Source organism: Hyla sarda, chromosome 6 (genome assembly GCF_029499605.1).
Source record: "Hyla sarda isolate aHylSar1 chromosome 6, aHylSar1.hap1, whole genome shotgun sequence".
In the NCBI taxonomy this organism is placed as follows: domain Eukaryota; kingdom Metazoa; phylum Chordata; class Amphibia; order Anura; family Hylidae; genus Hyla; species Hyla sarda.
In genome coordinates, this window is record NC_079194.1 from 166,168,053 (window position 1) to 166,181,826 (window position 13,774).

Here is a 13,774-nt window from a genome sequence, read left to right on the forward strand (position 1 = left end):
ACAAAAAAAATGTACAAAAAAATTTACTGCATAGAAACGGAAGCCCCCAAAAGTTGCAAAATAGCCTTTTTTCTTCTATTTTGTCGCACAATTATTTTTTTTCCTGTTTTGCCATAGATTTTGGGGTAAAATAACTTTACAAAGTAGAATTGGTGGCACAAAAAATAAGCCATCATATGGATTTTTAGGTGCAAAATTTAAATGGTTATGATTTTTAAAATGTAAGGAGGAAAAAACCGAAAGTGCAAAAACGGAAAAATGCTATGTCCTAAAGAGGTTAAAAATCTTAATCCTTCCAGTACTTTTCAGCTGCTGTATGCACCACAGGAAGTTCATTTAATTTTGAATTTCCTTTCTGTCTAAACGCAGTGCTTTCTGCTGACACCTCTGTCCATGCCAGGAACTGTCCAGAGCAGGAGCAAATCCCCATAGCAAACCTCTCCTACTCTGGACAGTTCCTGACATGGACAGAGGTGTCTGCAGAGAGCACTGTGGTCAGACTGAAAATAATTTTAAAAGAAAATAAATTCCTGTGGACCATACAGCAGCTGATAAGTACTGGAAGGATTAAGATGTTTAAATAGAAGTTATTTACAAATCTGTTTAAAAATTTGTCTGGCACCAGTTGATTTAAAAAAAATGTTCTTTGAATATTCAGGACTGTTGTCTTTAGTATAAATGTATACCTGTATAAAGCATAAAAACCTCTTCCTGCAAGTTAGGACACTAGAGACAAACTAATGACAAGGGTTCATCGGTGACAAGCCCCTCACTGTCAACAATGAATATAAAAGCTGACAGGTTAAATGTTCATTTGGAAATGAGATACAGGTGGTCTTCTATGATGGCTGATGGCTATGCTGACACAGATATACCCTAAAGCTCAGTCCTGTTTTGTCGAAAGAAAAAATCACTGTCATTGCGGCACATCACCATGTGTACACAGAAGAACGACTGGTAAAGCAGCTTTATGAGGCCACCTTTAAGGGGTAGCTTTCCTTTCAAGTCAATGTTTAAATCCCCAATTGTGTTCTAAGGAGTTATTGGAGTCAAAGGGGTGCCCCAGCGTTCAGAACATTTTGTACCAAATGCTTCGAGCAGGCGTCGGGGTCGTGACGTCACGGCCACACCCCTTGCGACACCATGCCACGGCCCCTCAATGCAAGTCTATGGGAGGGGGCGTGACAGCCAACATGTCACCTCCCATAGACTTGCATTGAGGCGGCGTGGCCACGCCCCCCATGACATGGCAACCACGCCACCGCACCCAGCGTTCTTAGCGAATACCGGGTGCTGCACAGAGATCGCAGGGATTCCAGCTGCGGGACCCCCGGGATCAGACATCTTATCCCTTATCCTTTGCATAGGGGATAAGCTGTCAAGGGGCAGAGTACTCCTTTAAGCCAAGCCAGACAACTCTCTAGAAGGAGAGTTTTCAATTTGTAGTCAATCATTGTGTGACCAAAGAGATAATGTTTCTCATTGAGGATAGAGTCATAAAGACAAGTGAAGATAAATTGGCCATTCATGCTGGTTCATGCAATTCTGCCTCCGTGATAATTTAATCATGTGCAGGATCAATAAACCAGCACCGATCTGTAAAGGAACAAGGTTGGCCTTTCTACACATCTATCTCATTTTTAAATTTTAATATGTTTATTGTTTTGTAATAAAAACAAACAGATGATACAACATCAAACAAGAAAAGTAATCAGGTCGGGTATAAATACATAGTACAGAGCATACAATATCCACGTAGGAACTAATATTATCCATTCCCAGTGTGAGGAGTCTAACTAAAAGTCCAAGGACGAACAGGTGGAAATGTCCATAGGGAGGAGGTGCACAGTCCCAGTGGTCCGCCTACAAACTCCCTGAGAACCATCAGGATTGGAGATGTTCATAGGTATGATGTTATCATTACACGTACATACAGGCAATCTATAATCCTTTCCATCTCATGACAAAAAAAAAAAAAAAAAAAGTGACCAATGATGCTTCAAAAGAAAGAGCTTCCTATAATCAAGGTGAATAGTGTCTTGTACAGTATGACATCGTGCATCCAGAGGGATCATAGCGGAGAGGGCCCTCAGAAAAGAGATTAGTATAGTAAAGTGGGAGAGAGAGGGAAACAAACAGATAAAGGAAGAATAGGTATGAAGAACAGAAATTACGTGTAATTCAACAATATGTTTAAAATGGGGAGACATAACGTGGGCAGTGCAGCCACAAATCCTATTGCTTCAAAAAGCGCACATCATTAGAGCGTGATAACGCAAATACTCGTGCCTATTCACAGGTAAGGTTAACATTAGTAAGAACTTCAGATGAGGTAGGTGCTGTGGGTGTCTTCAATTTCCTGGTTATACACAATTTTGCAGACATAAACAAATGAGCAAGTATGGTCCTAGTCGTGTAAGGGAATTCATCTAAATCTTTTAAAAGCAATGCCGTAGCTGGAGAGATGGAAATATTGAAGCCCATCAACCTGGAAGCCACTAATTCTATTCCCCTCCAAAGTTCTCGGATTGCAGGGCAATCCCACAGCGTGTACAGTAATGTACCTATTTCTCCGCAACCCCTCCAACAATTCTCAGAGCAAGATTGGTCCATTTTGTGAAGTCTATATGGAATATAATACCACCTGTGGGTAGTTTTAAGCATATCTTCTTGGTGGTTAGCACATTTGAAGATATGTTGAATGTGACAATAAGCTGAACACCAATGTTCTAGAGTAAAGGTGAGTTTTAAATGCTTCTCCCACTTCAACATATAGGGGAAAGTTGTTATATTAGATTTGTCCTCTAATAAATCATAGAAAAAGAAAATGTCTCTGGTGTTACTGTTGGAAGAGGTCAGGAAACTCAATAATCGAGCTGATATTTTCATGTTATCTAGGAGGCCCGTACTTCTAATCTGCAGGCCTTTGTAGAACTCCCTATGGGAGATGTGAAACCTTCCTCTGATGGTCGCGAAATGCACTACCCTATTGTCATCTAAAATGTCAGCGATAGTAAAAACACCAGCTGCTTGCCAAGTCGTAAGGTCTAAATCAGGGATGTAAAGAGTAAGATAGTCTATCCGTATGGAGCCTGCAAGGCATTTAATGGGGTTAGGGAAGAGCTTAAGACTCTTTTTCCATATCCTATCAGAGACATTTATAGCAGATAGTGAAGTTGAAGCTAAGGTCCTATTAGAGAGGGCTGCTAGCATTCTAGATTTCAAAGAGCAGTCAGGGCTAGAGGATTGTTCCAATGATACCCACAATTGTTCAGGATCTCCCGACCACCAACTTCTCATCTGATCTAATATAGCCGCTTTGTAGTAGTCCGCTTTGTCAGGTCTGCCCAAGCACCCCCCTGATAGTCTGCGGTGGTTCATAGCCTTCCTGGGTACTCGTGGACGCTTCTGTGCCAAATAAAGTTGTCCAAAAGCCTATGAATAGAAGAAAAAAAGGATTTGAGAATTGCTATCGGGAGATCGCAGAATAAATATAAGAGCTTTGGAAGTATAAGCATTTTGAACGATGCCAGTCTGCCCAACCAGAAGAGGAAATGTTTTGTATAAGATGTAATAGATGAGGTAAGGGTTGGCATAAGTGGTAGAAAATTGGCCTGGAAAAGGGACGAGGAAGGGTATGTAAGTTGAATGCCTAAATATGTGACCCGTCGATGTTGCCAGTCTAAGGGGTATTTGGGTATTAAAGTATCTAATGTCTCAGAGGAAATGCCTATAGGAAGTGCCTGTGATTTGGAAATGTTAAGTTTGTATTAGGATAGTACACTAAAGGAGACTATCGTTCGGAATAGAGACTCCAGGGATTTCACCGGGTCAGTCAAAGTCAATATCACATCGTCTGCAAAAAGGGTGAGTTTGTGTTCCCTATTCCCAATTGTGACCCCCATAATTCTGTCATATAAACGTATGGCTTTTGCAAGAGGTTCTATGGTCAGTATGAAGATCAATGGAGACGGGGCATCCCTGTCTCGTGCCATTCGACAGAGTGAACCGGCTGAATTTGGTTCCATTAGTGGAAATGCTAGCTATTGGGGAAGAATACAAGGCTCCAATGGCATTAAGAATAGAGCCCTCAAAACCAAAGGTCCTCAGTGCTGAAAAGATATTTTGCCAGTTCACTTTGTCGAACGCTTTCTCTGCGTCTAATGTAAGAAATACTGCAGGTATGCATTTATTTTCTCAGTGCTGTAGGATGGAGACCATCCTTCTAGTATTATCAGGTGCTTGTCATCCCAAGTTAAAACCCACCTGATCTCTACCTACTAATGCTGGCAAGTATGGCCGTAAACGTGAAGCCAGTATTTTGGCGTACAATTTAGCATCCCATTAAGAAGCGATATTTGGCGATAATTAGACGTCAAGTCCGTAGGTTTACCCGGCTTGGGGATAGTCGTTATGAGGGCTTCTAACATATCTGAGGGGAGGGAACCTGTCTCCATGGCGTCAGTATATACCGGTAATAAGTGTGGCAAAAGAGTAGGAAGAAAGCGTTTATAATATTCATTAGGAAGCCATCAGGGCTAGGGGCTTTGTTAACAGGGAGTAATTTGACAGCATCAGTGAGTTCTTGAGCAGTTATGGGGGCATTTAGGTGCATTAGGGCTTAGGGGGAAAGTTTAAGAAGGTGGAGGGAAGAGAGAAATGCATCTATTGATTCCTGAGTGGGCTGTGGGCAATGTGGATCTGTCCGTAAATTATAGAGACTCATAATAATCCCTAAATGCATTGGCCATTTGTCGAGGTGACATTAGTGGCGCGTGCGACACAGGGTGTTTATTGGCGGGAATGCGTTGTTTATAAAAAGCAGACTTCAATTTCCTGGCTAACAGAGAACCAGCTTTGTTGTCATGAAGGTAAAACAACAACTTGGATTTTTTAAGGGTTTTCCCATAATCATAAAGAAGTAGTTGTCTCATATGTATTCGCTCAATTGGGTCTCTACATCTGATGAGTAATAAGACTTCTGAATGGCCTCCAAGGTGGCTATCTTGTTAAGAGACTTCTGAAAAGCTAAAGCCCTTTGCTTTTTCAGGGTAGCTCCCATTTGTATAAAGGAGCCTCTGATAAAAGCCTTGTGTGCCAGCCAGATGGTCCTGCTGCTAAGCTCAGGAGTAACATTGAGAGCGAAATACTCCACCAGTGTAGCGTCTACCTTTGCTGAATGATCAGAGTGTGCAATCAAATGTGAGTTAGCTCTCCATACAAAATCGGAATGTTTCGGGAAAATATCTCTAATAGTGATAGAAACAGGGGCATGATCAGACCATGTAGACTGGCCAATTCGAGATGTCTCTACCCTATCTATTAGTTGCCTATCTACAAGGATGAGATCAATCCTAGAATATGTATGGAATCTAGTTGAGCAATATGGATAGTCATGCTCTGAGGCGTGTTGCAGCCTCCAGATGTCAAACAAATTGTTGTCAGTAAGTCATTTAAATAGAAAGAAAGTCTGGTCAGTGGGGAGGAGAGGTCTAAAGAAGGTGAGACTACAGCATTAATGTCTCCGCATATCAATAAGGTGCCCTTTGGAACCATAGCAATTTTGCGGAGGATTTTTTTTCAGGAATCTACCCTGATGGAGCATAAACATTCACTATAGTGTAGTCTACATTATCAATAGCACCCACAACAATGACGTATCTACTACCTGGATCAATGACCTGCTTGTCAACACATAGAGCAATTCTGTCACTAAACGCAATCATCACTCCCCGCTTCTTTTTCAAATAGGAGGAGGCAACCATTGTAGGGTAACTCCTGTGGCGCAAGGGTGGAGAGTTTTTGAAAGAGAGATGCGTCTCCTTTATGCAAATAATGTCGGCATTGCTATTCCTGACCTCTCACCACAGGAAAGAACGTTTTTGCGGACTATTAAGTCTATTAACATTAAGTGAAAACACTTCAATCCCCATATCCAGCTACTGCAACGTTGGAGAGAAGAGGAAAAGGTGAGAAATACCAAAGAAAAGAGTCAGGATTTTGAAAGAGAAATGTAGAGCGGGACAGAAAGAGAGAAAGAGCAAAGAAGAGGGAGAGGAGTCCTCTGGGGCAATGCTAAGTCAGCATTGTACACAAGTAGGCAATAGCACTATATAACTCAGATAAAAGTAAACCAAGAAATAAAAAAGAAACACAAAAATGGAAAAAACAATGAGGTGTCAGCCACTCTTAGGACATATTATGAGGGAAACGTGTAAAGAGTGAAAACAAGTAAATGAACAGCAAAGTCACTCTAAGCACGCCATGATGCCAAACCGGGCATCTTCTTCAACCCCATCATCTACTTCAGATAAGTTCGGGAGACTCCGGCGGGGATCCGCACACATAAGATCTATGAGAGTCAGTGACCGCAAAACCCCACTGCTGAAGAGTCTCAAATCCTTTTTCCACGGAGACACAAATATGCATTTTATTCTGGCAAAGAATAAGAAGCTTCGGGAATCCCCAGCGACACGGTATTTCCAATCTGTGCAATTTGGATGTCAACGGGTGTAGATTACGTCTGGCTTGTAAGGCTGCTGCTGAGAAGTCAACAAAAAGTTGGATCCCTTCATATGGCGCAGGCAGGGCTTTTCGCTTTCTGGAAAATTGTAGTATTAAGTCTTTGGTCTTATAGAAAGTATAGCGAGCCAGTACATCCCAAAGCAATTCGTCCGGCAAGGAGGTTTTTACCACCGTGTGAGCTCAGTCAATACTGTATTCAAATATGTCCAAATCAGGTAAGAAGTGGCGAGTCAGGTCTCTCACAAGTTGTGAAGTAGATATGGTCTCCGGTATGCAGCGAAATTTACTGTTGTTTTTCCTACTGTGGTCTTCCGCATCCTCCAGCTTTTCCTTGATATTAGTAACAGCATAATCTAAAGCATTATGGGCATCTGCTAACCCATTGTGCGCAGCAGCAAAGGAGGCCATCTTTTTTTCTACATATGCCATTTTACACTTCAGGGTCCGTACGGAAGATTGAACAGGAGTAAGCAATGAGGAAAAGTCCTTATGTAGTGAGGACCGAAGCAACTGGAGCATATCCTTTAAGGCATTTTCAGATACTGTTTTATCAGTGGTCTGGTATAGGGTAAACATGTCCCCTGCGTCCACCTGGCTAGACTGCTCTCCCTCAGCAGTTCCCTCAAGTATATATATATCTATATATATATATATATATATATATATATACACATCTATTACACCAAGACAGAGATAATACAGTCTCCACAGGCTCTGGTGGAGTGGAGATTGTCTCTCACCTTTTCTGCAGCGGTGCGAGCCATATGCTGAGGCAGCGGTATCTGAGACTCGTGAGGATGCAGAAGAAGCATCGCCATCTTGGATTTCTCGAGTCCCGGGGTTCTCCATCATGAAAAATTACCGAAGGGACTTGGATTCACCCCGCCGGATAGATCTCTTCCTGCCTGAGGTTGCCATAGAGGACTAGAGGTGTGTCTCGTGGGCTAATAATGTCACTGGCAGGTTATATTGGTCATTTTCGGTGAGAATTAGCAGAAATCCACCCATGCATAACAAAGCCTCATCCCCATTAGGTTGCATTTCCACTTGGCAGTGTTTCGGAAAACTTCCACTGCAGTTTTTGAGCCAAAGCAAGAAGTGGATCCGTGAGGAAGGATAAGTATAAATCCTCCCTTTATATTCCCTATTCCGTTTGAATACACTTATGGCTATGGCTCAAAACCTACAGTGGCAGTTTTCCAGAAGAAGAGCTAAGTGGAAACTCAGCCTTAGAGGGGAATGATCTGGACATTGCACACCAAACTAGGACACTCGTGAGCATGGTCTTCTTCCATGATTTGTATCCTGCCGATACCCTTTGATAGCTGTTTCTATGTTAGAAACAATTCTAGATCAGGTACATTTAATTTTTACACAGTGTATTTTGAGACTAAAACATTTTACAAACAAATTGAGCATTTTTGTGCTGTTTTGATTATTTTTTAACTTTTTTATGTTTCAGGTATTTTTTCGAGAAGCTATATGCTAAAGAAGATTTAAACTTTTCTCACCATATGGAAGGTGGTCAGAAAACAAGCTTTTATTGGAAAAAAAAACTGTTTACAAAGGTCTTGCCTTTTTTGATGGATCAACAAATGTAAGACAAGCGTTATTTAGTTTTTTTTAATATTGTTTAGAATTTTTTTTTCTAATTTAATCATTTTATTAATGTAAAAATAATCTCTGTTTTTATTTAAGTTTTTTCCTATACAAAGTAATTTTTTTTGTTAGTTGTATTATACGTTTTTTAAAGTGAAATTATGAATTAGCATTATGTTACACTGTTTAGTTTTTTTCAAAATAATTAATATTTAGAAATCCTAATCAAAGGAAAACACAAACCATTCTCTTATAATGTAATTGGTTAAGATATTTTTACATTTTTTGCGCATTTTGACGTGGAAAATCATTTAAGATCTTTGTTTATGTCATAATGCCATAGTCCACAACACTGACAATTGACAGGAAATGAGCTTGGTTCACTTTTCCAATGTGCCAAAATAAAATCTATGTGCTAGAAAAATCCACACACTTGTGCCAAAATAATAAATACCATGAAAAAAAAATGATAGGCATAGAATTCGACCAACAGTTAAAACACACCATCATTAGTACATCTGGGCAATTATTGTTAAGATTTTAACATTTAAGACAAGTGGTCCTTATGAGAAAGCACACAATAGCCTAGAATTTACTAAGAATTGTCTGGTTTTCAAAGTCCCTATGTATTCGGGTTTTGATTTCACATTCTGTTACTGACAGTCTACTTGTTAGTTACTGTATTTTTGCGCCATTGTGGGACATTATAAGATAATTTGCACCAAATTGTGCACATGAACATCATTAAATAGTTGGGACACTTCATTTAAAGGGGTACTCCGGTGCTTACACATCTTATCCCCTATCCAAAGGATAGGGGATAAGATGCCTGATCACGGGAGTCCCGCAGCTGGGGACGCCCGTGATCATGCACGCGGCTATCACGCCCCCTCCCATAGGCTTGCATTGAGGGGCGGAGCATGACATCACACGGGGGCGGAGGCGTGACGTCACACGCCGCTGGCCCTGCGGTCGACCATAATCAGACCCGGAGCAAACACGCTCCGGGGACTGATTACAAACGGGGTGCCGCGTGCCTAATCACGTTCCTCCCCAGCTGCGGGACTCCCGCGATCAGGCATCTTATCCCCTATCCTTTGGATAGGGGATAAGATGTGTAAGCACCGGAGTACCCCTTTAATGGGAGGTTTTCTATGTTAGTCTCAAGGCAAAATCAAGAAAAACTCAACAAACAAATGATAAAGTAAATTATAAAATTAGAAGTCTCAGACTGACACGAAGCAAAATTTAGCTGCAATGTGGGTGACAAGTAGACATCAATCCTAACCTTAAATAGCATCTCTACTTCAATACATCACAACTCCAGTGTATTGTCAGTTTATCCTTGGTTTACTATGTACAGCAATTTTTTTGTACATGCTAGTCACAGTCCTGAACCTGTTCATAATACCACTAGCATCAAAAAGTTAAATACAGCTCAGGCAAAAATGACAGCCCCAATAAACATGTACAGAAAATGAGATACAATAAAAATAAACAGATAGAACGTTTCAGTATCTGGCGCTTATCATTAAAAAAAAAAAAAAAACAGGTGAGACATTCTCTTTAACCTCTAGAGAAACAATGACATATAAGGAAGTCATGTGCCCTGGGACTTAGTGCACCATGACATACTTTTAAGTTATAATCATGAAGCGAGAGCAGGAGCTGCACTCCACTGCTGAGACCTTGCCACTAATGGCAAACATCAGCGATTATGCTTAAAAAGACTTAAAAAGTGTTAGATAGAAAGATAGAAAAAAAAATATTTTAAAAAAATAACCCCCCCCCCCCCCATAAAAATATAAATCAACCCCCTTTTCCCAACATACCGTATTTATCGGCGTATATTTTGTAGGCTAAAATTTTTAGCCTAAAGTCTATCTGCGTGTTATACGCCGATAAGCCGCTGCAGTTCAATTATTTAAAGCGGGCGCTTTAAATCAATGAACTGCAGCAGCTATTGCAGGTCCAGAGACCTGCCGTCGCTGCCCGCTTCTCTGCCCCTGCCTATCCCTGGGTCCAGAGACTGCCGGCACCCCTGTCCCATTACCTCCCCCATTCCCCCGGTTTTTCTGACCCCGCAGAAGCCCCCAAGAAAGGCAGGGGGAGAGAGGCGCCGCTGCCCCATTGCCTCCCCCATCCCCGGTTTTATGAATACCTGTTGCCGGGGTCGGGTCCGCGCTGCTTCTGGCTCCAGTCTGCGCTGCTTCTGGCTCCGGTGTGGCGTCTATGCGTCGTTGCTATGCGCTGAGAGGCGCAATGACGTGTGACGCGACGTCACTCGTCATTGCATAACGCATCGCATAGCAACGACGCATAGACGCCACATCGGAGCCAGAAGCAGTGCAGACTGGAGCCAGAAGCAGTGCGGACCCGACCCCAGCAACAGGTAATCATAAAACCGGGGATTGGGGAGGCAATGGGGCAATGGTGCAGATAGCCAGGGGGAGAGAAGCGGCGGCAGCAGGGCTCTAGACCCCAGGAAAGGCAGGGGGAGAGAAGCGGGCCGTGACAGCCTCTCTCCCCCTGCCTTTCCTGGGGGCTTCTGTGGGGTCAGAAACAGTGTATCGGGGTATACACATGCGCACACACGCACCCTCATTTTACCAATTATATTTGAGTAAAAAACTTTTTTTACCCAAATATCCTTGGTAAAATGAGGGTGTGTGTTATAGGCCGGTGCGTGGTATACCCCGATAAATACGGTAATTGGTATGTTCCCTGACAGTGATGTAAAAAAATTTAAAAACAATACCAAACACAAAAATTCCTGATTTTTGGTCTCATCATATGTCAGAAAAATATTTATAAAAAGTGATCAATAAGTCCATAAAACAAAAATAGTACCAATAAAAGCTACAGATCACAATGAAAACAATTGAGCCCTCATACATCCCTGTGTACGGGAAAAACTTGAAAAAAGTTACAGGGGTCAGAATAGGGCAATTTTTAAAGGGTAGCTCCCACCATCCTATATTTTTTTTCTGTCCCTGCCTATTGCCCATCTATCCCTAACCCCCTCCCTGCTTTTAATTTTTATTTTTACTATATTAAAAATGCTTTTTGTCTGCCTGGCAGTGTGCAGACCACGTCACTGATGCCTGCTGGGGGGGACTTCCGCCCTTAGTTCATCTACACAGGGTGCCTCCAGCTGTTTCATCACTACAACTCCCAGCTTGCCCTGACATCTATTGGCTGTCAGGGCATGCTGGGAGTTGTAGTATTGAAACAGCTGGAGGCACCCTGTGTAGATAAACTATTAGTTACATGTGGCGCTAGCCCGTTCCCTCCGTCAACCTCCCCCCCCCCCCCCGCTCGCCATGCCCCGTTCCTTCCCTCCATCACAACACCCCCCCATTACACTTACTGCAGAGTCCGGCAGCGGGCGTGCAGGGACAGCGGCGCCGGGGACGAGGCGGAGGCGGCGGCGATGTGCGGGAGGAGTTGCCTCCCAGCCAGTGGCTGGGGAGCCAATGCGCTCGCTCCCTGCCTGTCTGATTGACAGGCAGGGAGTGAGCGCAGGCTGAATGAAAAAGGATCGATGCCCGGCCGCATCGGTCCTTTTTCAGGCGTGACGTCACGCCAGGCTGCAGCCGGCCACTAGGAGGGAGACCCCTAGTGGCCGGTTTTCAAATGTAAATTAAACAATTTTAATTAAAGAAAAATAATAAAAATATATTAGAGATATGTTGTAGTACATAAGTACTACAACATATCAAAAAATAAAGTTGGTGACAGTGCCCATTTAACAAACTTATTTTACATATTGGAAGAATGAAAGAGTTATGCCTCTTAAACAGGGAGGAGGAAAACGGCTGTGTCCTCAAGGCCAAAAGGGGCTGTTTCTTAAGGGGTTAAGTAATTTTACCACTGCCATTCAGAATATGTTCCCTTATTTTTCTATGCAATATATCCATGGATGTAATGATTTACATATAAAATCTTTTGTGCTCTAAATTCCACTTCTAGCTATTTCCATTCATGGCTTGTAAATTACAAATCAACAAGTTCTTATCCTGTGTTAATAAATCCAGTTATGTGAAGAAACCATTAACCAAAAAGGTGTGAAATGTTTCCGGGCAACTCAACAAGAGCCCTTTATTTATAGCATTTTCTGGGCTAATCTCTGTTATTTTGCAGCTATTGTTCCATTTTCCTCACTAATTAACTTCTTATCACATGTCAGAGACCCCACTGTGACCTTACGTCAAAGTCAGGGCCACAACCAATGTTTCCATTTGTTGAGTTATAATTCAAGGGATAAAACCTTCTATTCAACATTCAATGTAACCATTATTTTTAATAGTTATCCAATTGATCCTTCAATTCATTTGATAACATAGAGAGTGGGACATACATAGGGAAAAAGTCAAAAACATGTTTACCTCACCAAAGAAGTATGTGAGTGGGTTGATGATGAAGGTAGTAGTCAGGCCTGGACTGGGACCCAAAATAGGCCTGGGCAATTTGGACCATGCAGCCTTTTTTTTTTTTTTTCTTTTTTTTTTATGAGTAGTGGTCCAACTGCTGGGACCTCCAGCTGTTATAAAGCTACAATTCTCCCATGATGCCTGGAGAGCCTCTGGCATGATGTAAGTTGTAGTTTATAACAGCTGGAGAGCCACAGATTGGGGAAGAGTTTCACCCATAATTACTGTTGAACATATGAGTGACTACAGCTCTGATGGGACAGCCAGGTGAATATACAATGATATCAGTGACCTGAGTGACCTCTTCTTCATCTGGTCCAGATGCCAGGACTTCTTCCCGCTGCATTTTTCTGTCAGCAGATCCTTATCCTCTATATGAAGACAATCATGATAACCCTTCCAGACACTGTGCCCCCTAAATATAACAATCATGTCCCCTGAAAATAATACTACAAAACACAGTTTCCTCTCAGTTTTCCTCTCATTTTACAGACTCCTCTGGGCTCTCACAACCCTAAGACCTCCTCCAGGCCCCTCTGTCCCCTCCTCATACAGACCTCTCCTTCTCCAGACCCCTATGTCTCCTCTAGACCCCTCTACCCCTCCTCCTCCAGATTCCTCTGACCCCCCCAGTCCCCTCTACATTCAGATTCCTCAGACCCCCCCCCCCAGTCCCCTCCTCCTTTAGATGCCTCTGACCCCCAAACCTCTCTGTCTCCTCCTCCTCCAGATCCCTCTGACACCCAAACCTGACTTATCCTCTTCCAGATGCATCTACCCAAGACGCCTCTGTCCCCTCCTCCTCCAGATGACTCTAACCCCCCCACACCAGACTCATCTGTCCACTCCTCCTCCAGATGCCTCTTTCCTACCCCAGACTCCTCATTTCCCTCCTCTTTCAATATTTTCTTCAAATGCATAGATTAGAGAAAAACTTCTGCAATTCTAACCCTCTGTACGCTGCAGGAAACTCAATGTATGGATGTTTCTCTATTGTTGTACCTAATGCTCATTGCCATGCTAACAGTCATTCACACATGTACAGGGCTGGCTCTGCCTATAGGCAAAACAGGCAGCTGCCTAGAGCGGCCTCTTCAGGGGGTGCAGCTCTTACTGTCAGCGCAACCCTGATAGTGCCCCCTACCCCCCCCCCCCTCTTTCCCTCCCCTCATCATACTTGAGGAGTGTTGCTTGCTGATACATCGGGTATATATCAA

At 42.7% G+C, this 13,774-nt stretch overlaps 1 long non-coding RNA gene across 1 annotated transcript in view; it reads right to left on the reverse strand.

The window, feature by feature from the left end:
* Positions 1–3,360: 3,360 nt before the first annotated feature.
* Positions 3,361–13,774, reverse strand: part of LOC130277653 (uncharacterized) — an 83,974-nt gene continuing 73,560 nt past the window's right edge. Inside the window, exon 4 of the long non-coding RNA XR_008845510.1 lies at positions 3,361–3,435. This is a non-coding gene — a long non-coding RNA (uncharacterized LOC130277653). The remainder of the gene's footprint in view (positions 3,436–13,774) is intronic.